The sequence below is a fragment of the Sminthopsis crassicaudata genome, chromosome 4, assembly GCF_048593235.1.
Source record: "Sminthopsis crassicaudata isolate SCR6 chromosome 4, ASM4859323v1, whole genome shotgun sequence".
NCBI lineage: Eukaryota > Metazoa > Chordata > Mammalia > Dasyuromorphia > Dasyuridae > Sminthopsis > Sminthopsis crassicaudata.
In genome coordinates this window covers 36,860,473-36,887,911 of record NC_133620.1, presented here as the reverse complement: position 1 = coordinate 36,887,911, position 27,439 = coordinate 36,860,473, and the positions used below count along the sequence as shown (strand labels likewise).

General features: G+C 36.8%; 1 long non-coding RNA gene across 1 annotated transcript; it reads left to right on the top strand.

The window, feature by feature from the left end:
* Positions 1-700: 700 nt before the first annotated feature.
* LOC141540525 (uncharacterized) lies at positions 701-26,795 on the top strand. Its single transcript, XR_012481570.1, has 3 exons — positions 701-915; positions 25,747-25,850; positions 26,618-26,795. It is a non-coding gene; the product is annotated as an uncharacterized LOC141540525 (long non-coding RNA).
* Positions 26,796-27,439: the final 644 nt, after the last annotated feature.

Below are 27,439 nucleotides of genomic sequence, written 5' to 3'. Positions count from 1 at the left end.
AGATAGATGACAAAAATTGCAGGTAAAATATTAAAGCCAAAAATGACTTAGGGAAAACGGACAGGAACCTGGCCAATTATGTACTAGAGAAAGGAAGCATAAGAATTGAGAGTGGGAGCCAAACTATCCATGTTTTTGGTATTCCATCAGAGAAGAGAACAAGCTGCTTACTCCCATTTATGGATACACTAATGCCTGCTGTGCTGAAATTAAACACTGCCTAGACCAGGTATTTAGAATGCCCATCAGAAAAGAGATTAAAAACAGTAAATCTCAGGCCCATGAGACCAAAACGGAATCTGGCAAGGAGCCTGCTCTACACAAGACATCCTCCTATTCTTGGAGACAGCAAACTTCATCTTGACCAGCCAAAACCTGGGAAAGATTTTTTTTTCTTCTTCTTCCCTCTCACTCTCTGTCTGTCTGTATCTTTCTTTCTCTCTGAAAATCTTTATCTGTATCTCCCTCTTTCTCTTCTCTTCTCTTTTCTTCTTCTTCTTCTTCTCCTCCTCCTCCTCCTCCTCCTCCTCCTCCTCCTCCTCCTCCTCCTCCTCCTCCTCCTCCTCCTCCTTCTTCTTCTTCTTCTTCTTCTTCTTCTTCTTCTTCTTCTTCTTCTTCTTCTTCTTCTTCTTCTTCTTCTTCTTCTCTCTCTCTCTCTCTCTCTCTCTCTCTCTCTCTCTCTCTCTCTCTCTCTCTCTTTTCTCCCTCTCTTTCCTTTGTCAATCCTAAACCTAAAATAAAATTTATTCCAAAAAGTGAGAAGGAAGTCTTAATTCCCCTAGACAAAAAGGGAAAAAAATTCCTGAAAGGGATGATTGTAAAATATAAACCAGAGAAGGGACTATTCCTCTGATAATGAAGGAGAAGATCTATGGAAAGAGAAGAAAGCTATAAACAGATTAATCTACATATTGGGTAAGTTGCCATCAATATCATCAATGCAATTAAGCAATTAAGCAAACTTCAGCTCTCCTAACAGAATCCATAGAGTACTAACCTAGGTGCTGAGATTAAAAGAAACGAGAACACATAGTTATTGCCCTCAAGAGACATATACTTTCATCCAGGAGGCAAGGCTTATTTATAAACATCCTGTAAGACACCAAAAATTATATATAACTTTAGTTAGAAGAACTAGAACCACTTAGCTGGGGGAAGAGAAAAAGAGCTTGGTACAATGGATAAAATGCTGACTTTAGAAAAGCCAAAGGAATAGGGTTGAAGATTTGCCTCTGATCCTTCCTATCTGTGTGACTTTAGGAAAGTCACTTTACTGATCTGGCTCTCAGTTTCCTAATCTATAAAAAAACAAAGTTAAATTAGATGAGCTTTAAATCCTTTTCTAGCTTTGGACATAGGATTCTAAGATTCAGGGGTTAGTGGGATATGATACAAGTCTTTGTATATTTGTCATGTAAAAGAGGGCTTATATTTGCTTTGTTTGGAACCAAAAACACAACTAGGAGACTTGGGTAAAAGTTGAAAATGTACAGGTGACTTTAGAACACTGAAATGACAAGAGAGGAGGTCTGCCTAAGGTGATGGTGGGTTTCTCTTTTCTGGAAGAATGTAAGTAGAGGCTGAATGAATTCTTCTCATGTGTTTCAGTACTCAGAGTATGAGTTTGAATAGATGGTTGAAGAGATCCTTGCTGACTTCAAACTCTGTGAACTTGTGAGTTCATTTTTTGTTAAGAAAGGAAAAGTAGCTTAATCTTAGACTTCATTATAGAAGGCATGGTATCCATAAAGGGGAAGGTGATCATCCCATTATAATCTCTGTCGCTCTGGATCTACTCCAAAGTATTGTATCCATTTGAGGCTACCATGTTTTGGGAAGGATGTGGTCTGGTGAGGGGAATAAAGACTATGACACAAGAGGATTTAAAAATTTGGGATTGCTTAGCCTGGAGAATAGAAGACTTTGGGAATCCTTGAGAGCTGATGGCTTTTTTCAGTGTTGGAGGGGCTGCCCTATGAAAATGGGATGAGGCCTTTTTTGCTTAGCCTCAGAAGGGAAAATCTTCAACAATGATCAGAAATTGTAGGGAGATTTCAGTTCTCTATTTGGAGAAGCTTTCTAGACACTCACAATGTTTCAAAATGGAACGAGCTGCCAAAGCATGCAGCAGATTTCCTTTTATTGGATGTCACCAGGAATGGGGAGTTTACTATTCAGTGTATTTATAGGGAAGATTCCTGTTAAATTGTGATAGAGATCCTATTATACTAAATAAGCACTGAGATCCAAGACTTCTTGAGATCTTTTTCAGGACTAATATATCATGATAATGCCTTCGTTGGATTCCAGCTTCCCTAGCTCTTATTTTCTTAAATTTAAAAAAAAATGTTTTTATTCTATCCTTGTTTATGGCATAGTGGAGTCAGAGGAATTGATGTCAAATTTTGCTAGTACTACCTACTACCTGTGTGGTCTTGAACAAAAGTCACTTCCCCTCTCTGGGCCTTGGCTTCCTCACATATAAGGCAAAGGCATTAGACTTGATGGCCTAGAAAATCCCTTCCATCTCTGAATCTTTGATCCTGTAATCTGATGATAATTAGCATATGTTGTTGACAAGTTTGTGCCATTGCCATCATTGTTTGACTTAAGCCATGACCCAAAAACATTCAGCTCCTGCAACTCTGTTGTTATATAACTTCCCCCACCCTAACTCATCTTACCATATTCAAAAGTGAATTTGCTCAAAATAAACAGAAAGACAAACACGGTTTCGTTATGCTGTTTGGCAAGATGGAAAACCCAGAAGGAATGCTGACTTAGTCTTTGGTTACCACTAGCAAGCAAAGGGTTTGTGATTTGGAATAGATGATTTTTTGTTTTTGTACATGCTGTCGAACTGGAGTTTATCTTTGACTTATAAGGCTGCTTTTCCTTTTGGGTATATTTTCATCCAATACCTCCCAGATTTATATATGCAATATAATCCAGTGGATGATGTACAGTATGCAATATTGGTATTGTTGGGACCATCAATTTTCAACAATAAAAAGTTAAAAAGACAAATGTAATGATAATGGCTAACAAAAAGAAATCAATTTTTTTCTAACTTTTTATTTCTGCCTGTCTCCTATTCACTATTTGACTATATTATTTAATTCTTATGCTTGGTTTTGTTTCCTTCCCATTTTTTTTTCTTTCTTTCTAAGTCTTTCTCTAGACCTCAAACTTTCTAGTTATCTCCTCTATTTTTGTATTTGTAGTTCACATTTTAATCTACTAGATTTTCTTGTGTATTAATTCTTTATTTCCTCCTTTTTTCTTCTTTCTTCCTCCCCATCCTGTGCCAGGGTCATATTATCACTAAATATTATTCACATGTGCCTTCATTTTTTTCAAAGCCTTTTTTGATCTTTTTGTTTCTGCTTCGTCCTTCCACATTTTGTTCTTCTTTTTTCTTGATCTTTCTCAACAGATCTCTCTTCTTCCCTTATTTAATGTCCTCTCTGATTCTTTCTTCTATCTTCACCTCTCTCAGCTTTTCTTTTCATTCATTTTGCCTTTACTATTAGTCTCCCCTTCTGGATTTCTCCCCCTTCCTTTTAAAATCTGATCCAGAAATGTAGTGGATATTCCTTTCCCATGCTTTTTCACTGTAATAGTATGTCCATAGGAAATAAAAGGCATTTACACAAACTGTTTAGAAAGACAATTGCATATCAGCAAGTTGTTTGGGTTAAATTTGAGTAAAAAACTTGAAATATATTAACTCAAACTCTGCCGTATGTACCTGGTCTATTGGGCCTTAGCTCTCCATTTCTTTTTTTTTTATGGAATTTTTAGCTTGCAAGCTGTTAGTTTCTCCCACCTTTCCAGTCATCTAAGCATATCAACTTGCATAAATTCTTGCCGATCAGCCAGATTTCTTTATCCTTATAAAGAATATGATGATTCTGGTTAAAATCTTTAGACCTGATACCATCAACTGGAGGAATCCAGGAAAACTGATGATTTGACTCAACCTTTTAGTGGTCAGGACACTCTGGGGGCAGACCAGAGCCCCTTGGGATAAAGTGATTGGGAAAAGAAGTTTGATGGGAATTCTTTATTCAAACCTGGAGGATCTAGCCAATAACAGTGTTCACTGATAATGGAGATTTCTGTCACAGAACCACTTGTTCAAAACCTACACTAATATAAAAGAAAGCAACTTTGAAAGACCTTTATACTCTAGTCAATGAATCAGACAGAATTCATGATTTAGAAAGCTGATGATGAAGCATTTCCCTGCCTTGTGGCAGAGAGGTGATGTGCTGAAGGTACAGAATGAGACATATTTTACATATAGAGATGATTTGAAGATGTTTGGTTTTTTGCTTAACTTTCTTTATACTGATTATTCTTGAGCATACATTTTAAAAGTTTTTATTATTAAAAATTTTTGATCTTAACAATACTCCTATAGAAGAATGAAGTGTATGGGTATTGATAATGCTGAAAGGAAGAAAGGAAAAAGAAAAGAGAAAGAAAGAAACATAAATAGAAAGATAGAAAGAAAGGAGGAAGGAAGGGAAGAAGAAAAGAAGAAAAAAGAAAGAAAGAAAGAAAGAAAGAAAGAAAGAAAGAAAGAAAGAAAGAAAGAAAGAAAGAAAGAAAGAAAGAAGGAAGGAAGAAAAAGAAAAAAGAAAGAAAGGAAGAAAGGAAGAAAGGAAGAAAGGAAGGGAGAAAAAGAAAAGAAGAAAAAGAAAAAAGGAAAGGAAGAAAGAAGGAAAGAAAACAAAGAAAAAAGAAAAGGAAGAAAGGAAAAGAAAGAAAAAGAAAATTAAAAGAAGTAAAAAAATGAAAGAAAAGAAAGCAAAAAGAAAGAAAGAAAAATAACTTCAGTAATACATCAAACCAAGGCAAAGGGGAGCACACTGAAATTTAGAAGCTTGGTACCCTCTCTTTCATTAGAGAGCTGTCTGAGATACTAAGAGGTTAAGCTACTTGCCCAGGATCAACAGAGACAAGATGTGTTATAAGTCAAGACTTCCAGGCTAGCTCCAAATTATACTACCTCTAAGCTAGACAGACACTACAGAAGAGCCCTATTTCATGTAGGTTTCTTTTGTTATTATTGTTCACTGAATATTGTAATGCTTGTGTTTGTGAAGTTCTTAAAAAGAATCCCCTCTCTTTGAAGAAATTCTGCCATCAGATGGTGGACATGGGGAAATCCACTAAGTCCAATAGTCCCTGGAAGTGTAGCATGTACTACAGAATTAGCGTTAGAGCTATAATGAAGGCAACTGGGTTAAAATCTTATCTCTACCACTTATTGTGTCTATAAACTTAAGAAAATCACTTTGCCTGGGTTTTCATTTCCTCATCTAAAATAGAGGGTTTGGACTAGATCTTTAAATTCCCTTAAATACATGATCTATGATCACTCTTGAGGATTTGATAAAGAAAAAAATAGCAATGACACTTAGAAAGAGTACTAAAAAGGAAAAGTGACAGATGGACAGAGAGGCTATGGTAGAGAAGAAAGCACTTCCAGAGCACCAGATCTAAGATGAAACCTGAAAATTTTAAATTTTTTCCCTCTGGGCTAAATGTGAAAGACTGAATGTTGTAATTTTTACAAACCCTGTAGATTCTTAACATAGAATCTGGGAGAAGGCTGTTGGAAAATAGGCTCTCTAGTGCTAGAAGCAGACCCAGGAAGTGCATTTTTTTCCTTGTCATTAAAATTCACCCCTCCCTTCTTTGTCCCTTGTTGGCTATAAAAAACCCAAAGGCCTAATTAAATGTGTCCTTGGCTATTTAAAAAAAAAAAATAAATGAAAAACTCTATAGAAACTATCCAGTATAACCTTTATTAACAGACCATATACATATTGTTAGAACCTTCTTTCCAGGGAGCCTGTAACCAGGCTCTCATTCCTCTATCTCTAAGATGAGCCTATATAGCCCAGGCTGTATGGGTATCTTACAGGCTAGTGAAATACAAAGAAAACATTTTAGTGCATTAGTTGCAATAATGAAATTAAAACTTCATTCATCCAAAAGCATTTATTAACTGCTTAATATTTCAAAATAAATAAATGTCTCTAAAAACTACAAGGAATTTTATAGCCACGGAACTGTTAGAAAATGAATGGAGAAAGGAAAAGGCAAGATATCACTGATTATGTTTTAGACATATATATGGAAGTCCCATGAGGCTAAGTGAATAGTCTTAAACAATCAGGGCTAGAACTGAGCTCAGAACCTTGATTTACAGAGGGAAGGTCCATTCTCCTTTCTATTAAACACCATTGCTGAAGAAGGATTCCATTGGCTTTTCATTGGTCATGGGAAAAATCACGCATCTTGATTTTTCTTCCTTCACATGGTCTTGGTTTTTCCAAAGAAGCTCCTTAATAATTTGCTTAACTCTTATTCTTTAGGCTTTAAGAAATAAGAAAATGGACCAACAAAGAACCTTAGTCTCATTGAACTTCTTTAATGAAAGGGAAGATTTCAGCATGTATGTAGGGGAGAGAGAGAGGAGGAGGATGGAGAGAGAGAGAGAGAGAGAGAGAGAGAGAGAGAGAGAGAGAGAGAGAGAGAGAGAGAGAGAGAGAGAGAGAATGAGTAAAAGGAGCTAAAGAAGGTGAGGGTGGAGGGGAGTGGACCATTAAGTCACAAAGGATTATAGTTCTATCTTGGAAAGGGTGACTGGAAATCAACATGGAAACCTTAAGCAGGAATATACAAAAAGGGTCCACAACTTATTAAAAACCAGGGTGTGGGGAGATGTGGGAGAACATTTTTCCTACCCATAACTCTGTGGGAAATATAAATGAAATAGATCATTTACATAACTGCATAATGTGCCTAGATATAACAGATTATTTGCATAACTGCATAATGTCACTAATCATGGAAAAAAAGACTTAAATATTTCTGGGATGCGAACATACAGAATTATATAAGCTTTGCATATCAACCAATAATCACAGCCTTCTCTTCTTTCTAGCCTGTCCCCCCAAGTGCAAAGAAGGAGAGGGGGGTGTATAGGTGTGGAATTCTTGGAATAAATGAACCAACCACCCCACAATCAGGGAAGGAATGGAGAAGAAATGATTAAGAGACCCAATCTGAGTTTGACATCCTCAAGATTCTTACCAGTGTTATTAGAGACTGATCAAGACTTGTACTCATTGGGCAGCAAGAGCAAGGCCTGTAGAAATTAATTTTCATTTTAGTAATGAGGAAGAATCAGATCTCCCTCCTTAACATCATTCACCTTACCTTCTTGTTAACAAAGACAGCATTTATAGACACTGGTACAAGGGAGAAAAAAAAACAGCCGGCACAATTTAGTAAGGTTTAATGATCCACTTTCACAACCAATGTGGGCTGTTCCCTATTATATATTTACCTTAGTGCAAAAGTTCCTTTGCATGCACAATTCCATTGAGTTCATTATGTTTTTTAATGCACCTCAGTCTAATTTCAGATCTTGATTTCCCAGTACAAACTAGAGTAACAAATATATAATTATTCTCATAAATAACTCAGCACCTTATATTTCAGGCAAGTTTCCCCACAAGGCACAAGTGCCCTATATTAAATTCTTTTAAGTGTAAGTTGATTAAGGTAAAAATTAGTTGTTATTACCTTATGGACATTTTAGTTTTTTAGCAGAATTGCGAAGCCAGGTCTATCATGAGTAGATTTGTTGCCGCCCACAGGTATAATCATTGGGAAAATTAATAATCATGTTCAGTATGACTATAAATCATTGTGGTTTAGGCAATTAATTTCTGTAGAAAAATGAAAGATCTCCGAGTGTTATTATTGTACAAACTACATGTTGTGAAGATCCAGATCCAACACAGTCAAATTGCAAATGCAGGGTTTCTAATTTCAGAGTGTGATAATACGGGGTCATCAGAGGCAGAGAAGCTGACGATACTGAATAAGTAATGTTGGTAATTTTTAGCAGTTTATGACTGTAGCATTCAGCATGCACCCGCCGGTAGTCAGAGTCCCCGAACCAGATGCGGCAGCCTCGAGAGATACTGATTCCAAGCAAAAGCAGAGAAAGGGACTAAGAGAAAATGAACACACAGGCATTGGAATAGGAACATTGAAGACAAATGTCTGAGACCTCATAAGCTTATTTCTTAGTTCTTTGCATTGAGAGTAGACTTATAGATAAGATCATGGACTTAGATTTAGAGTCAGTCAGTAAACAAACATTTATTAAGCATTGACTGTGTGTCAGCAAGCATGCTATTCACTGACTATACAAAGAGAAGAAAAGAAAAGAAAAGAAAAATCAGTTCTCATCATTAAGGAACTCACATTTTGATGGTGTGGACAAAATGTAAATAGCTCAGTACATTTGAGATATATGCAAAGTTGATAAGAGGGCATCTAAGAGAAGTCATGAACAGTGAGAGAGGGATAGGAAATGCCTTCTGCAGAGGGTGGGATTTGAGCTGAGTCCTGAAGGAAGTGAGAAATGGAGATGAGGAGAAAGGGCATTCCAAACATGAAGGAGAGAAAGCACAGACACAGAGGTGGGAGATGGAGTGCCTATTCAGGAGACAGAAATAAGCCAATGTCACTGGATCAGAAATGCATGAAAGGGAGTAAAGTAAAATATTGGAAAAGTGGGAAGGGGCTGAGTTATGAAGATTTTAAAATGCCAAATAGAGGAATTTATATTTGAATCTGGAAGTAATAAGGAACCATTAGAGGCTGGAGAGAGAGAGAGAGAGAGAGAGAGAGAATGAGAATGCAAACATGATCAGATGATCAGACCTATGCTTCAGGAAAATCACTTGCAAAACTGAGAATGGAGGATGGATTGGAGTGGGAAAGATTTGAAACAATGAGACCAGTGAAGAGACTATTGCAATAGTCTAGTTTAACTGTATCATGTTAAGATAAGGAAACAGGTCCAGAGAAGTGGGATGATTTTCCAAAGAATTAGATGAAATTTTAGTGGAAAAGATAGTATTTGAGTTGGACTTAGATGATATTTCAGGGAATATACTGAGCAAACACAAAAAGGTAGGAAATATCTGATATTTATAGGGGATAGGGAAGAAATAGTCTACTTCTGACTACATCAAAGTAGTAGGAGATCAAGGAAGTTTTGAAAATCTAGTGACTTTTCTGCAGCAAGGAGGAAAAAGATCTAAGAAAGGCCATCTTCTGCCCTCCTTTCTGGTTATTCTGCAACATTTTCATTCTAATGGTGAGAGAGAAGAAAGTCTCCCAGACAATATGGCCTTATAGAGTGTTGCAAGTTATGGGAGCTGAACAAAAATCACTTGATGGAGGTGGTAATGGGAACTCTGCCATTTTCTACTCTATATCCTCCATTTTTTTTCTTATAATACTTCAGCTAGGGGTGGGATTGGGCCTGTGATTTCACTGATATGATTGGTTGGTTGTTGTCCTTTGTTCTCAAGGAGGACCAAAATGGCATTACTATGTTAGAGTGAAGTTAGTGTGTCTGACTGTGGCTGATCAGATCACTATAAGCTCGGAATGCTCTGCTATACAAATAGTCCTATGGACATTTGGAGTGGATTCTCTAACTTCGCACATCTTATATTTCTTCTGAGTTAATTCAATGCTGCTTTGCTTATTGAACACAGTACTGATGCCTGGATAAAGCAATTCCCTCTATCAATTCATACTCTTTAGAATAGAATGTTTGATTTATATAAAACTTTCTCAGGAACTTGTTTATTACATTAGGCAAAACACATCCCTAAATAAATATGCAGTGAGAGACTAGGATTTCCTATTGGGAATCCTTCTCCCCATCAAGCAAGTGACAGATCAAAGCTTCTATCCTTTTAATATGACTCTGTATCACTGGATACTAAAAAGCATAGAGTCTCGGTTGAGAAGTGGGATTGTCCTAATAGGATTGTACAAAATTAAAGTGATTTCCAGGGATAAAAAAAAAAATTTGAATAAATAAATTCACCTTCAATCCTCTTATATTAGGTAAAATTAGATGTAGGCCAGCAGGTTGTTAGGATTATTCAAATGTCATCTTATCAATGTGGGAGTTCCTTTTAATGAAGATCACAATCCATTCATGTCTGACCATCTAGTATGTTTCTGACATCTCTTCTCATCAATTGACCAAAGAAGGCATATCTTGTATATCTGGGGTTTCTGACATCAAAAATGTAATAATGTAAGAAAGTAATACCCAAATTATCCTTTAGTTGTCTCTTGTTGTTACTATTTGACCAACCCACTTTATTCCCATTTTTGTTTTATATTTCTAGGATAACAACTTTTAACCTGCTACTTCATAATTCCTTATTTGTAATGCATTGTACCCACGAATCTCTCTCCATTCCCCTGGGGGTGATTCTTAATTTCAGTTTTTCATAGACTATCATTTTTCTCGTCTCGTACCCATAAGTAATACTAGAATAATTTTGGTATCAAAAAGTTAGGCTTTTTTTTTCCTGTGGAGAAGAAATTGATAATTTTCCAAAAGCAATTCAACCTTTTCTCTCCATTGTATGTTAGGCCCAACTCATTGTCTATTTGGGTGTCTGAAAACTGACATGTATCCTATAAGTAAAAACATATATGTGTGTGTGTGTGTGTGTGTGTGTATGTGTGTGTGTGTGTGTGTATTAAGAGAAAAACTCTATTTAATTCATTTGCCTGTATTCAGCATTCCAGATAATAGGCAATTTTCATCCACTTGGTTTCTTGGGTATGAATAGTTAATCAAACACTTAAGAATCACTAAGATTTAAGAAACTTTCTTCTCTGTTCAATATCAGATACATAAAAATTCCCAAATGAGAAAAAAATAAATTTTGTTCTACTTTGTGAAAGATATTTAAGGACCAAATACTGAAAAATGCTAAACGTTTGCAATGTATATTTGGAATAGTGACGTTAGCAATCTTCTTTTGTCTGATCCTTGATATGCTTCCCATTGGTTTCTTTTTAATAGAGAAGCTAGACTCACACTGAAAGAAGTGGCTGAGTTGGTTAAGGTAAATAATTTTGAATCATCTGCAACAATATTTGCAGGATCAGAAAGGAATATGTTTATGGAGTCTCAGGCAATTCAGGAATTATAAATCAAAGCTCTGGTTATTAGATAAAGGGGAGTAGTTGCCTCTGTTTATTTTTAATATAAGTTTTATTGTTAATAAAAATTTAATATATGATAAAATAATAATAATATATGTATATAGCATATATTTATACATATATACACATGTATACAGACACACACATATATATACACATATGAATACATATCCATTTATCTATCTTCAAGTTTGCAAAGCTCTTTACTACTTATGCTTACTACTTTATTCCCAATAGTCTCATGAGGAAGGTACTACTATTACCCACATTTTATAGATGAGGAAACTGAGTATGAGAGAGGTTGAGTGACTTCTTAAGAGACATCTACTAAATAAGTGTCAGAGACAGAACTTGAACTCAGGTCTTTCTAACTGCAGGTCCAACATTCTGCTACATCAATGAGAATATACAATCCTGGTAAACAGATTATTTCATTCTTTGTTTTTGTTTCTCCAGCACTTGGCGTAGTGTTTGGTATATAGTGGATATTTAATAAATACTTGATTGGCTGAAGAAAGTAAGAGAAACTGTGAAGTTCTCTTATGTAATTTTTACATGTGTATTATATATGTATTTATGTGTATGTGCATATATATTTAATATCTCTGTCTCTCTGACTTTATTTCTGTTTCTATCTCTCGGCAACAACAAAATCACTCTGTTTTTGTTTCTGTATTTTGTACCCATGTATCTCTCTCACACACACACACACACACACACACACACACACACACACACACGTACACAATCTTATTCTTCCTCTTCTTTCGGAGCCATCCCTTTCTAGTAAAAGCTGAAGTGGGTTGTTTGACTCTGAAGGACTTTGAGCAAAGAAGATAAACATACTTGGCTTTATGGCCATCCCTTGGGAGGCTGGCACGAACAATCTCATCCTTAAGCTGCCTATCATCAGGCTGCAGAATAAGCTTGACCTCTCATTGAGATGGGCTGGTTACAACACCCAGGTGTTTCTCAAAGTCCTCTCCCCCAAAGCAGCTGGTATCACCTTGGTCATGTCTTGCTGAGCTGGCTGACATCCAAGATCCATTCTCAGCCAACATTGGAGGAAGCAGGGAGTCTGTAACACCTGGCTTTGATAAAATGACAAACAGCTCTTCCCCCAACTGGTAGTACTTTAGCCTAGTTATCCTATCTGGCTCCCTAGCCAAGCTCTCAATTGTGCTGTAGAATGTGTGTGTGTGTGTGTGTGTGTGTGTGTGTGTGTGTGTGTGTGTGTGTGTGTGTGTGTGTGTGTGTGTTTTTCCTTTCGATTAAATATTTAAAGTCAGTGTGTTAAAGTGCTAAGATACTGAAGTTGGAGTCCTGAAGACTTAAGTTCACATATTAGTATATGAACATGGGCAAGTCATTTGACCTCCTCCAGTTTCAGCTTCCTCATTTATTAAGAGAATACCCACAATGCCTACATCATCTTGTTGTTATGCTCAAATAGGATGACACAAATTTTAAAATACGATTTAAGCCAAGTCTGGCACAGAGTAAGCATTTAAATATTTTTCCATTCATTTATTCATGCTGGTGAGATTGATGATTTTACAGACAATGGAAGCCTTTGCTGTACATACCTTTTGGATCTGACGTCTTTGGTCCAACTGATGCTGAGCCAAAGTCTGTATTGTTTCTCTTGGGCAGGGGAGCTTTACAGTCACAGAATTTCAAAACTAAAATACATCTCAAAAGGAATTACAAACTTTACATGATGCAGAGCTTCCTTTGCAGCCTGCCTGACAAGTGGTCATCAGTCTTTGCTTAAAAAACTTTCAAGTAGGGGAGAAACTTATCCACATAAAAGCAAGTAACTGCACTAATTGTTAAGAAGTTTTTACTGACACCAAATTTCAATCAATTTCTTAGGGTTTTCCTCATTTCCTCTTAATTCTTCCCTCTGTGGTTAACCAGGTTAAGGTGAATCCCTCTTCTCCATGGCAGCCTTCAAATACCTGAAGACAGCTTCTCTTCTACCCTTACTCCAATTCTTCACTTTTTCAGGCCAAACATCTTTGGTTCATTTAAGAGAATTTGATGTTCTATGCTTTAAAGCCACCATTATCACTATTAAGACTATCATTCCTCTGAATTCTGGATAATCTGGGGACATGTCTGGTCTTCCCCATTAAAAATGAACATTTGCCTAATTCTTGTGTTTCTGGAAATGACAATAGCCATTCTTCTTGTCATCCAGAGTCATTATCTTGGAATTACCTCTGACTCTGCCTACTCCCATGTCTTTCCTTATTGACCAATCACCAAGTCCAGTTGATTCAACATTTTTCCTTTTAGTGACTTCAGCTGTCAATAGAATCCAGTCCCTTGTCTTATGGCATTTACTGGAGTAATAGTAAGCACTGGATTTGAAGAACTGGGTTGAAATCCCAGATCTGGCACTTATTGTCTGGGTGGAACAATCCTGTTCCTTGGGCTTCAGTTCCCTCACCTAAGAAAGTGTGTGTGGGGGGGGGGGGGCGGCTTGGATTAGGTCGATGATCTCCTATACTTCCAATTATTAGAAATCCTTTATGTCCAGAAACATCATGGACTCCTATGTGATTGTAGTTTATAATAAGCATCAGATGTAATGGAAACTCCTTGAGAGTAAAAAGTATTTTATTCTTTGTTTTTATTTGCATAACACATAGTATTTGGCACATAGTAGGCGCCTAATAAATGCTTATTGATTGATTGAATTATTGAGAAAAATGGATGAAAATGTTTGCTATATGTATGGATTCAGAGATGCCTTGCAATAATTTTGTATCTCCACCCTCTTTCTTCCTTACCTTCCATAATTCTAATTCTTTCTTTGATACTAAAAGCATAAGACTTAGAGTTAAAAGGATGCTTGGGGAACATATAGACCCATTCCTCCATTTGACAGAGTTGTTTTGTTTTTTTTCTCTGAATTGAACATTGGCATAGGGAACTTCCAGTCAGGAAATCCTCTTAACAAGCAGATCAACACTCCCTCATTTCAACCTATTTGGTCATGTCAGAGTTTTCATCATCCCATTTTGGGGTTTTCTTGGCAAAAATATTGGAGTGATTTGACATTTCCTTCTCCAGTTCATTTTACAAATGGGCAAACTGAGGCAAATAGAATAAAGTGACTGTCCAAAGGTTATATAGTTAGTATCTGACAGCAGATTTGAATTTCGGTCTTCCTGATTCAGGATTGACACTCTATCCATTTGGCCACCTAGTTGCCTGTTCAGTTGTTTCAGGCAGTACATCATAGTAAGTGTTCAATTCTTTTTCATTCATTCATTTATTATAAATTATTGTTTCAGAAAGATGCCTGAAATATGGAGAGATTGAATGATATTATCTAAGGTAGGTACTCGAATTCAGGTTCCTTCCTTTTTCAGAGGCCAGCCTTCTATCCACTTTGACACATTACTTCTCTTTATAGAAAAATGATAACTGACATTTACATTGCCATTTAAAGTTTGGAAATATCTTGACATATCTTATTTAATTTGTTCTATATAACACTGAAAGATAGGCACTGCAGATATTACTATCCCCACTATACAAAAAGGAAAACTGAGGTACAGAGAAACTATATGATTTTTCTCCTGGATACATAATAAATAGAAGAGGTAGAATCTGAATCCTGGTCCTCCCTACTTTCATCCCAGGATCCTTCTCATACAACAGCACTTCCTCTCCCCAAAGTGAAACAGTTTACCTAGTGCTCACATAATAATTTGAATGCAAGACCATTTTGACTGCAGAGCACATGTTTTTCCATTGTACAACTTTAATAGTACAAAAACACACACACTTTATTATATTGCATACTAGACCCTAAATAAATGCTTATTGACTTGAATTGAATTGATACTTCATGGCTTACTTTTTATCCTAATGGTCTGAATTGTGACAAGATGTCCTTAAATCAAAGCCAAAAAGGAAATAGACCATTCAGGCAGCCCAATAATGTTTATTTAACTTTTTTGTATTTTGTTCTCAAGAGAAGTTTCTTGAGCTGTGGGGGACAGAAACTCATCAGCAGGAGATTTGAGGGCAAATTAGAATAATACCAGGAGGGTTGAAGTTGTATCTGTTCCTTCTAAATAACCATCTTAGTTTGTTAAACCACAGTATACTGGTCTGCAAGTGGTTTCTGGCTTCCAGTGTCTAGAGCTTCACATATATAAACCTTCCTGTTTCAAGGTCAGAAGCTAAGTGTTCATGGTTACAAAGAACCTTCTGCCTAACAGAATGATAATCCAATTTTATGGCCTATGGTAAGAATTCATCTGTTGGTTATTAAAACTGCAGGATATGTCTCTGTCCCAAGTAAAACATGCTTTTAGGGTGAGAAATGTAGCTACTGTGAAGAAACAAAGAGCAGAGCTGCCACATTGAACGAACACAGGATGGAAAAGTAAGAAAAAGAAAATAAAATAAGCTTCCAACAAACAATTCACATGTGTCACATATTTCTACCCTCCTGTGCCTGACAAGTCACACATATGTTTCCATATTTCTATATTTAGGTTTAGATTTGATGTATGCATTTGCTTATATAGTCAATATAGCTTTTCATCCCTATGACCATTTATAAGTGATGTCAGGTTTCTATCTACATTGTACCTTTTTAAGTAATTTGCAAGGGAAAGAGTCTCTACATTGGTCCAATTTTTTGGTGGCAAGTTTGCTTCCAGGGTTTCATTTGCATCATCATAAAAATGCCAACTCAAAGCTCATTCTGATTATCAAATTTTCCTTTGAAATATTAAAGACAGCTATATGAGATCTGAGTTGTTATAATCTCTAAAGATCAACCTCCATTTGCCAACTTTTGAATTATCCATACATCCTCTTTAAATATATAATATTATTTTACAAATCTTTATTATATATACATATCACATATATATGAATATATATATATATTTAATCATCAGACCTTTGTAAAAAGAGAGAATAAAAAAGAGAGACAAAATAGACAGTGACAGAATCAAAAAGCTCAATATTTGTGTAATATTAAGGCATATAAAATGTAAAAAAATACCTATAAAGGAGCTGGCATACTTGTTTGTATGAAAACTCCTACACTTCCCTTCTTGATGGGAAAAAAATTACAAAAACACTTGACACTAGATTTTTATTAATATAAATATATACTTGTAAATACAAATATTTTTATAAACATATAAATATAAATATTTATAAGTAACTATAAATTAGTATTTTTATAAATATTGGAAGCCAGGGAGTTATAGATTCTTGCTATATCCAATTGAATTAAAAGACTAGTCTCAGTTCTTTTTTTTTTTAAGTAACAGCCCAATATGAAAAATTAGACTCGTTCAACAGAAATCCTTGTGGTAACAAGTTTTTGTTTTTAAGCTATGTCAGATTTTTATGGGCACAGAATGGATAAGTCCACAAGAAGATTTAGCTATATTTGCTGATCCTTTATCACTGAGTTTGCTTTCCTAGCCTATTCAACATCCAGAGTTTGGGGAATACTAAGTGACTTTTGCATGCAAGTAGTATAGTTAAGTTTTAAACTATGATTCAGTAAAGGCTTTTCTTCCCATTTCTCCAATGCTTTGGAGAAGCTAGGCAGGAGTTCCTGCTCCCATTTTTTCCCCTCTTCCTCCTCTTCCCTTCCCTCCTTTGTTCTCCCCTTCCTTTCCTTTCCTCCCTTTCTCTCCTTCCCTTTCCTTCTCTCCTTCCTTCCCCTCCCCTTTTCTCTGCTTTCTTCCCCTCCCCTCCCTTCTCCTCATCTCCCTTCTCTTCCCTCCCTGTACTTTCCTTCCTTGGCCTCCCTTTCCCTTCTCCCTTTTCTTTCCCTTCTCCATTTCCTTCCCCTTCCTTTCCCATTCCTCCATAATCATTTACCCACTACCATTAACAACTCACTTAACAACTTTGAATCTCTTTCCTTAAGTAGGAAAAGAAGCTATTGACCAGGTAGCCTCTGAGGTCCCTATCCTGCTATAGTATATAAAAAGCCCTGTGCTGAATTCTGGGAATTGAATAATGAAAAGGAAATTGTGCTGCTCTCATGGAAGTTACATTCTGATGGGGAGAAACAACTTGAACACATGCAAAATATGTACAGATAAAAGTAATTTTTCAGGCTGGAATAGCAACTGAGAACACGTAGCAGGAAAGGATTAATGTAGAAATTAGGACCTGAGCTGAACCTTAAAAGGAATAGGGGATTCTAAGAGATAGAGGTATGGAGTACAACTTCTGAAGCTGTAGAAGGATTGACATGTACAGAGAATAGCAAATCGACTAGTCTGATTATGTATAACCTAGAATTCAAAAACTTCTTTGATGTAACTCAAATGGGAAGATTAGAGACCCTGTGTTTTTCATTCCTGGTGCTCAGGATATCCCTAGATTGAATCCCTGAAATGTTTCCTGAGGGCCTCTCCTTCTGCCATCTCCCCAGAAAGCCAGAGAAGCGATGTTTTCAGATCTAGCTTCCCTTATCTTTTCCCATTTTCTCTTATGCCTTGTTTACCTCTGCTTTATGGATATGTGTCTGTGTATCCATATGGGTCTGTTTAAAATAGCCTGTAAGCTACTTGAAAGCAGGGAGCCCATTCCTATGGATTATGTAGTGCCTCACACATCTAAATTGGTCGCCTCTCTTGACGCACATTGCAGAGGGGATGCATGATTTCTTGTCTCATGACCAGGGATAGACTTAGAAATCCCCTTTTCATTCATCGACATCTTTGCATCTCTAATGCAAAGAAACGGCCAAGACTATTTTTCTCTTTCCAGTTTCTTTTAGCCATGTCCTCATTCTATCTAACACCCCAAGAGAGTAATGGAACTTAGGGATTCTTTATCTGGCGGATTTACGCAATATAAGAATGGACAATTTTCTCATTGAGTGACATCGTGGTCTTTTTGTTGGCTGTCCTTTGTTCTTGAAGAATACTGATGACATCAGGAGGGTGATGTCTTGACTCTCAAGTGAACTGGATTTGAGTGACATTCATCAGTCTCATTCTCTTCTTCAGCATCATCACAGCCCAGTAGCAAGACATAGTTCAGTTTGGCAGCTAATGGCCCCCAAGGGTAAAGAGGCATAACTAAGGTGAGGGCATTTGGGCTTTTTTACAAGGTAAAGACATTTAAAAGCACAGATTAAAGCACTTTCAGCCCTTCAATAGTACAGGGACAACTGAGCCTATTTAGTACAGATAATTAATTAAATGATAACACATAACACATAGTGCCTTAATGTTTGCAAAGCACTTCATAATCATCAGAAAGTCTACGTGTGTTTATTAACTATTTGCTCTAAGCTAGGCATTGTACCAAGTGCCAAAATATGTTGTTGCTCAGTGGTTTCAATCATATCTGATTATTTATGATCCAATTTGGGGTTTTCTTGGCAAAGGGAGCAGAGTGATTTATCTTTTCCTTCTCTGGATCATTTTATAGATGAGAAAACTGAGGCAAACAGGATTAAATGATTTGCCCAAATTCACAAAGTTGTAATTTTCTGAAACTGAATTTGAACTTCCCAACTTTAAGTCCAATGCTCTATCGGCTGTCACCAAGTTGCCTTGCTAAAGTGCAAAGAAAGGCAAAAAATACAATTCCTGCCCCTCAAGGAGCTTGATCCTACTGGGGAAGACAACAACCAAATAACCAGGAATCTATAGGATATTTACAGACTAGATGGAAAGCACCTTTAGAAAAGCACTGGTGGTTCAAGGGCTTGAGAAAGACCTTTAGTAGAATGTAGGATTTGAGCTGAATCTAAAAGAAGCCAGAAATGGTAAGAGGTGGAGGGGAGGGGACAATGTTCCATACATGGAACATGGAGATCTCATGTGGAATGATGCATTCAAGGAACTGCAAGTAGTATAGTTGAACAGTAGAATGTGTGGAAACTTAGCTGCTTAAATATTATGTAAAGTTAAGAGCTCACCTTTCATAATTGAGTGAAAATTTCTCCATTTCTACTGGGATGGAAAGAGTACATCTGTCCAGGTACTTGACACCACTGTAGCTATTCTCACCTAAATCTCTATTACTAAAACTTATTCATTCCTATCCCTAACAGGGGAGACAGTGTCTTCTTCTTTTTACTACCAGGTAGCCTGGGGCATCATAAAAGTCTAGTGACTAAACCAGGGGCTAGTGGTAAATCCGAGTCGTATTTGGGATTTTAGAGAACAATCTAATGCTGCAAAAATGAGATGACTTCCTTCAAGGCTGTTTATTGGGATTTTTATTTTTAAAAGAAAGAGATTTTATTCTATTTTTAAGATGCATAAAGACTGCTGAACAGATATGGAAATGAAAAAAATTTAATAATAAGTTCTACTTAGAAAACTGAATGATGTATATTGTGAGAACTGGGGAAATATCTCCAGCCTGGAACAACTCAAGATATCAAAAAGCTGTGAAACTCTTAACAAACAACAAAATAGGAAATGAAAATTATTCACAGGCTCTTTATTTTTATTTTCTTTTTAGGAGCAGCTTGGGCTCAACACTAAATTTAAAGATGCAACTCCCCCAGCTGCCTTTAAATAAATATATTTATCATTGATTCTTACCAAAGAACATATTTTGGGACATTTTCAACTATCTTTTCCATCAATACATTCCCAATGTGTTCTTTGTCACTGGGTGTTTTAATTAGTAAGAACATATTTCTTGTGTGTTCAGCAAAAACCAAAAATCTGCCCCAATATGATTGAATGGCTCTGCTTTTTCAAATATCCACTTAGGTAAGCTTTTATATAAAATAGCATTAATGGCGTTTTTGCGTATGATAAGGGACATCACTTGATGATTGATTAACCAATAGCCTTCTGATGTAAGTAATCATAACACGTTGTTATTGGCAGACATGGGGAGAGGGAGACAAATTAAAAAATTGTTCATCAACTAATAAGCAAATGACTATTTAAATCCCATTGTATGTTCCTGTCTCTAAAGCTCAATGACCATTTAAACATTGTAAAGTATTTGGAATTTTGCTAGGGAGAAACACATTCGGATCAAATCCAGGACAAGGAGGATAAAATGATGGTTTAATTGGTGATTCATTCTTATTTCATTCTTTGCCTCTGTGTTCCCAGCAGCTACCATGGAGCCTGGCACATAATAGGTGCTTAATAAATGCTTGCCGGTTTTCTGTTTGAAATAAGAACTGCTTTTAGAACCTCAGGGAAAAAAAATTACCAGTCCCGAGGAAATCAGGCTTTGGGCCTAAAAGCAATACTATCTGCTCTAACCCATTTCATTATTTCCTTGGTAAGGGTTCATGAGAATCTGTGGGGGAATTCTGCTTCTCTGATGTGGAGCAGATGCTTATGTGCCCTTGGCCTGAGGGTAGAAAAAAGGGAGAGAGTAGTTATAAAATGGGAGCAGAATTATAACGATAATAGGTGACATTTTTATAGGGTGTCCCCAAAGTCTTAGTGGAGTTTTAAGCTATTAAAGCTTAAACTAACCACCATGTTTAGTGCCTTAATGATTGCAAGACCCAGTATCTCATTACTTTAGAACAGCCTCACGTTGGCACTACATAGATTTTTATGGCTATGTGATGTTGGTCAAGTCATCCCACCTAACCTCATCGTTTCCTGATTGAAAAATGGAAGGGGTTAGACAGGATGACTACTTAGGTACTGTCCGGCTCTAAATCTATAATCCTGTAATGTCCATTTAAAGAGAACACCTTTGAGATCCAGAGCTTAAATGATTGCCCATAATCACACCATTAGTCAGTGTTATGGTGGAACTTAATACCAGTCCTCTTCTGACTCCCAGTCTGGCTTTTAAATAAGGCCAGATAACCATACTTAAGGCTTTTGCAGTTTGTTTTCTCCATAGATTCTTCATGATATATCTAATTCGGAGCCAAATACCCAGTAAATTCCAAATTAATATTAAACTCCTCATGATACCATTTGGAGTATTCTTGGCAAAGAGATTGGAATGCTTTGCTATTTCCTTCTTCAATCCATCCGACAGATGAGGAACTGAGGCAATCAGGATTAAGTGACTTGCCCAGGACTATATGTCTAGTAAGTGTCTGAGGCTGAATTCTTACTTATGAAGTCAAGTCTTCCTGATATCAAGACTAATGATCTATTTATTATACCACCTAGTTACCTCATTAAAAAAATTCTGAGAATAAAGACAAATCAGATCAGCATTACATAGTAATTTGGCTTCTCCAGTCCAATAAGCCAATAAACATTTATAAAGTAATTATTATGTGCCAGGCACTGTGCAAGGTGCTTGCAATCTAACAAGGAAAGGGAAAGATATACAAAATAAGGCAGGAAAGCAAGGATCCATGGAGTTGAAATTGCACAGATACAATGAAGTGAGTCCAAAAGTCCAGTTTCTACCTTTCACAAAGGCAGGCAATGGGAAGAGTTTGGTACTCTATCCTCTAGCCCTCCAGTTAGAGGAGAGAGGAGGCTGAGGGAAGGGATGTCAATTCAGACTTGAGCTTGGTGAGGAGATTAGAAGAGATGTCCCTTAACTGAAACCTAAGAAACAGTATAAGGAAAATGGAGATCTACAATTAGAATGGGACAATAGGGGCACTAAACAATCAAGGCTGTAATGTTCCAGAAGTCTTCGTGCAGTTTGAAGTTATTAATAGGTTAGCATGACCGATAATATGATATAGTGATAATATGTTAACAATATAACATTCAAACTATTAATCATTTAATAGCTAATAATATTAAATAAGTAAGACAAATTTCTATAGCAACTAGTAACCAGAACTCTTGGTACAGTTTTAAGCTACTATTAGTAGCTCCATGTATCATTACTATTGAAATTTGTCTTACTTATTTCACATTGTTTTAACATTATGCATTGCAAGGTTAATTTTCTGCTTGGCTTTGCGCTGTTTGCTCCAGGCCTGCTGCTGTTCCAGAAGCCAGAATTGCTAGTTCTGTCTCTGCAAGTATGACTCAACTTTCTAGTGATTCAAACTACATATTATCCAAAGAAATTACAGGACTCAGTTGGGGATGTGGCAATCAATCAATCACCAAGCATTCATTTAATAAGTATCCACTGAGGGTTAAGCCCTGAGATGTTGGAGATATGGACACAAAAATGAAGCTATCCTTGGTCTCATTGAGTTTTTCAGGGGGTGGCTGGGTGAGAAAAAAATGGGGAATGGAATTGGGATTTTATTGTTCTAAGGAATTGTCAGAAGAGCAAACTTCCTCCAACAATGCAGACCAGCACTTTCTCTGCCACTTAGAGAGTTAAAAAAAAGACTCAGACCTGAGAAGTTAAAGGACTCATTCAAGGTCATATAGCCTTGTGCCTATATGTCTGAAGTGACAATTGGGCTCAGGTTTTGCTGACTCTGAGGACAGTTTCCTATACAATATAATATGTTGTCTCTATGAAGAATAAATAAAAAATAAATAAATACCAGGGAGTTATAGGATGGAGGGTATGAACCAGAGTGATTTCAAGTAAAAAATGTTTCTTAAGTAAGTGAGTGATTTTGAGAAGCAGGGGTTGGTTGAGGATACTCCAAAGCCCCAGTAGAGACAGCTGGAGGAAGCAATTAAGAGAGATAGAGACAGATAGAGAGAAACAGAGAGAAATAAAAAGACAAAGAAACAGAGGAACCAGAGCCAGAGAGAGAGAGACACTGAGAGACAGAGACAGAAACAGAATCAGAAACAAAGGCAAAGAAAGAGACAGAGATAGAGATACTGAAAAATAAAAGATAGAGACAGAGGAGACAAAGAAAGAGAAAGTATTAACCAGCTAGATAGATATAGACAGACAGCTATATAGAGACATACATAAACATACAGATAGATAGACAGAAGACAAAAAATTAGATAGACAGACCTAGGTAGATAGATAAATAGTATATGTTAAGCCCTTACTGTGTGCATTATAGTAAATGCTGGGAGTACAAACATAAGCAAATAAGACGGTTCCTTCCTCCATTGCATTCTAATGGGGGTGGGGGAGGACAATATATAAAGGGAACCTGGGAAGGGACAAGAACAAGTCTGCTGCCAAGGAGGTGAAGTCTGGAGAATTATGTTGTTTAAAATATTTCCCAGGTTACATCACTCTATGTCAGCAAAAGCAGCAATTCTTAGAGTGTGAGTTATGGCTGTTAACTCATTCTAGAGAGGTTCCCTAAGCACCAGGTCAGTATGTACTTTTCTTTGTTCTAAACCGTTACAAATTTCTCATCTCTACTTTCTCCTGTTAACCAAATCGAGCATAGTCAGCAACAGATTCAAGTTTTGTGGTCATAGGGAGTGTGCTCCATAGTTAGAAACAGGATAGGGTCGGTCATAGGACCACGGGAATAGAGCTGGAAGAAACTTTGGAAACCACTGAATCCAAACCCCTCTGTCATTTTACAGATGAGAAACCTCAGGCCGAGTGTGGTTAAGTGATACACCCAGAATCATATCTCTCAAATGTCTGAGGCAGGATTTGAACTCCATCCTCAAACACAGCCTCTGTGACTCTGGACAAATCATTTAACTCTATTCACCTCAGTCCCCCCTACCCCTTTGTAAAATGAACTGGAGAAGGAATTGGCAAACCGCCCCATCATCTTTGCTATTAAAACAACAACAACAACAACAACAACAACAACAACAACAACAACAACCACCAACCCAAAGGGGGTCACAAAGAGTGGCACACAACTGTAAACAACTGAACAATAAATAGTGATATGCTAATAAATGTTTTAATGGCCAAACCAAAACCAAACAAACAAGTAAATAAATAAATGAAATTGTATGTCAACCTCTGATTTATAATGTTTGCTGATTTCTTAACAATTGACTCTTACCAATAGGCTACAGTACACTCCTGGAAGAATTCTTAATTTTTTTTTGATGTACTGGAGCCCTTCGTCAATCAAGTGAAGCCAGTCAATATCTTCCCAGAATAATGTTTTTAAATGCACAAAATAAAATGCATAAGATTACAAAGGAAACCAAATATATTGAAATAATAAAAATATTAAGTAATGAAAATAAATGTGTGAATCTCAGGTTAAGAAGTTCTTTACTACAAGAGCTCTAAGGTTCCTATTACATACATATATATATATATGTATATACATATATGTATATATACATGTATATATATATGTGTATATATATATATATATAAATTATGTAGATATATTATATATATATGTATATATATATATTTCATTTTCAGGAATTAATCAAGACAGTACCTGCTTAGAGAATTGGGTTCATTTTAGATATTCTACTGTTATAAAGGTTTTGAAGACCTAGAAGTTCAGAGAGGCAAGGTCTAGTTGCATATACAGATCAAAAAGAGTCTCTGAGGGTAAAGATAAAGGATCTGGGTTGTTCAGCCACAGAAGAGAAAGGTAACTTGATTATTCTGATGATGAAAGCACCTCACATTCTGTTGCTTTCTGTACTCCTTTCTAAATGATTCTGTTTATATATGTTTATAGCTAGAGCTAATTATTATGAGTTGATTGGTAATGAGTATGTAAGAAATGCCTCTGGCCTCTGCCCAGAGACTGAATGGCTCCAGGTTCCAGCTGGGGGGTGAAGAGAATCAAAAACAGGGCTCAAGTTGATAGGAGTCCAGACAACTGGGTGTTAGGTCAAAGACAGTCAGAGCCAACGAGAAATAAAGACCAACAAAGGGAAACAGATGAGAAGGTGACCATGAGAAATATTGGTTTTTGTTGCACGGAGGGAGGAATTCAGCCTGAACCAATACTCCAGTCTTATCTCCACTTTGAATGATCTTAAAACCTTCTCAAAGTTGTAGGCATGGCTTCCCTTTTCCCCCTTACTCTCCTGGTTCTTCCTCAGTCCCACTTAATAGATCTGGTCAGAGCCAAATCTCCATTCTGTATTCTTAAGATTCATTTTTTCAAAACTGAAGTTTCCAGACAACCAGTGAATTCTCTTTCTGTGCTTTGCTATCCTTTTGATGACCTAAGGGTCACCATGGACAAAATACTAAGTGTTTGAGTATGGAGATATCCAGAAATGAACTAGAATGCTTCAGGAAGCAGTAAATATCCCATTATTTTGTGACTAGTTCCTAGAATTGAGTAAGAGGATCATGGGGTCACAGACTTAGAGCTCAAAGGGACCTTGGAGGCCATCTAGAGAAGGAATTGGATTACCTTTGAGAAACTGAAAAGTTCTTTTAATGACTCCAAACTTCTCTCAGAAAACAAAGGCCTCTTGTTTTCATACTAACATATTACCAATGACTTTCTATGACTACAGAGTCATGAAACAATACGATACCTGGGGAATTGAGAATTATCAAACAAAGAATAAAGCTAAGTATAAACAGACTTTGGCATAATAGAAACAATAAGTTGAAGAGATCAATCAAGTCAACAGGTAAATCAACAAGCATGTGCCAAGCACTGTACTAAGAACTGGAAATACAAATACAATATGACCTTTTAGGCAGAGGAGACTGATATGTCATACAGACAAGTTATACATAGGAGATACAGGAAATTATAAAAGAGGATTGTTGTTTGTCCTTCATTTTTGAAGAGGATCATGACTTCAGGGAGGTGATACCATAACACATGAGTGAATTAGATTGAAGTGAAGGAGGCATGTGCAACGTCACCACTCTCACTTTCTCCTCCAGAGTCATCTGTGTCCAGTGGCAAGTCAGGATGACTGCAGATTGTCCTGGTTGTGGTGGGAGACCTGGATCTTTGCAGACTAAGGTCTTTAGCAGTCTAAAATTAGGTAAGAAATGAAACAGAGAATGACTTTTTTTACCTTGTTTAAAAAAATAATCTGGAAGGGAAGGCACTCAGGAAAAGGAAAAGAAAAAAGAAAAGAAAGGGAAAAAAAAGAAAGGAAGCTATGTTGTTCAACTATCCAGTTCTAGTTGGGTCCCCAGTGGAGCAACTCTCCTACTTTCAAAGGTTATTGTTCGTCCTTCACTCTCAACGAGGACCAAGACATCAGGGAGGTGATGCCATGATATAAAGTTGGATGTTGGAGGGGACATGGTAAAACTGGGGCAACATAGAAGGTGAATAGAGTACTAGAATAAGAAGGCCTGGGAAAGACTTCCTGTAGAAGTTGTGATTGTTAATTGGGAAGCCAGGAAATGGAGATGAAAAGGGAGAGCATTCCAGGTATAACGGATGTCCAGTGACAATTCCTGAAGCTGAGAGATGGAATGTCTTGTTAGAGGGGTGACAAGGAAGCTAATGATACTGGATTGCAGGGTTTATAGGGATGAATAAGGTATAAAAAAACTAGAAATGTTCCTATCTTTTTAGTGCTAGGTCATGAGAGGCTTTGAATGCCAAACACAATTTCATATTTCATTCTGGAGGTGGTAAGGAGCCAATGGAATTTATTCCATTGTATAGGGAAATTGATTCAATTGTATATAATACTTCATTGAGTGGGGAGAGGGTGGGTCATATGACCTGAACTGTGCTTCTGAAAGGTCAATTTGACAATAGAGTTGTTGTTCTTTGTTCTTCATTTTCAAAAAGGATCAATGACATCACAGATATCTTGACTAGTAGGAATTATATTTCAAGGAGGTAATCAAAAAGTCATCAACCTCACTCTCTCTTCCTGAGCCATTGAAGTCCAGTGACAAGACAAAAATCAAGATGTCTGGCAATGGTCCAGGATGCAGTGAATGACCTTGGAGATGTCTGATCCAGCTGTAAGTGCTCCACATCATCTGCTTTGTTCCAACAAATTGTTCTCATCTACCCCTTCTACCAGGATCAGCATCCCCCTAACTCATCAATGGGTTTGTGGCTTATTGAGTACTCTCCACGTGGTTTAGCCCCTTTGCTGATATGTTTCACTAGGGTATGGTCACCACATATGCTACAGCTTGGTGGTGACCAGAGAGTGTGAAGAATTAGAGTTTGGAAAGACTTGAGGCAGCAGCTATTGGTCCAAGAGTTAAGAGATGGAGGTCTATTTTAGCGGGCAATAGAGTAAGAGGAGAAAAAGAGGACATACTAGATATTATGAAAGTTAAAAAAAAAAAAAAAACAATTCATGGCAATCAACCACAGAAATGCTTGGTTGAGGGAGGCCAAGGGGATTCTAACTCTGACGATCTTTGGGAAGAGAATAGACACCATCTGTGCTTTGTTCATCGGACCTTCACCTCTTTCACTTCTTTCAGTTCACTTTCATATATTGATCTTGAGAATCACATGTATTCACTTCAGTGTTGTAATTTGGTTATTGCCAGTAACAAGCAATATAGTTGTGACAAATTACTTTTGACCTCACATATGGTGACATCCAGAAGATGAAGACATCCTGTGCTCAGAATGTGACCTGTGTGG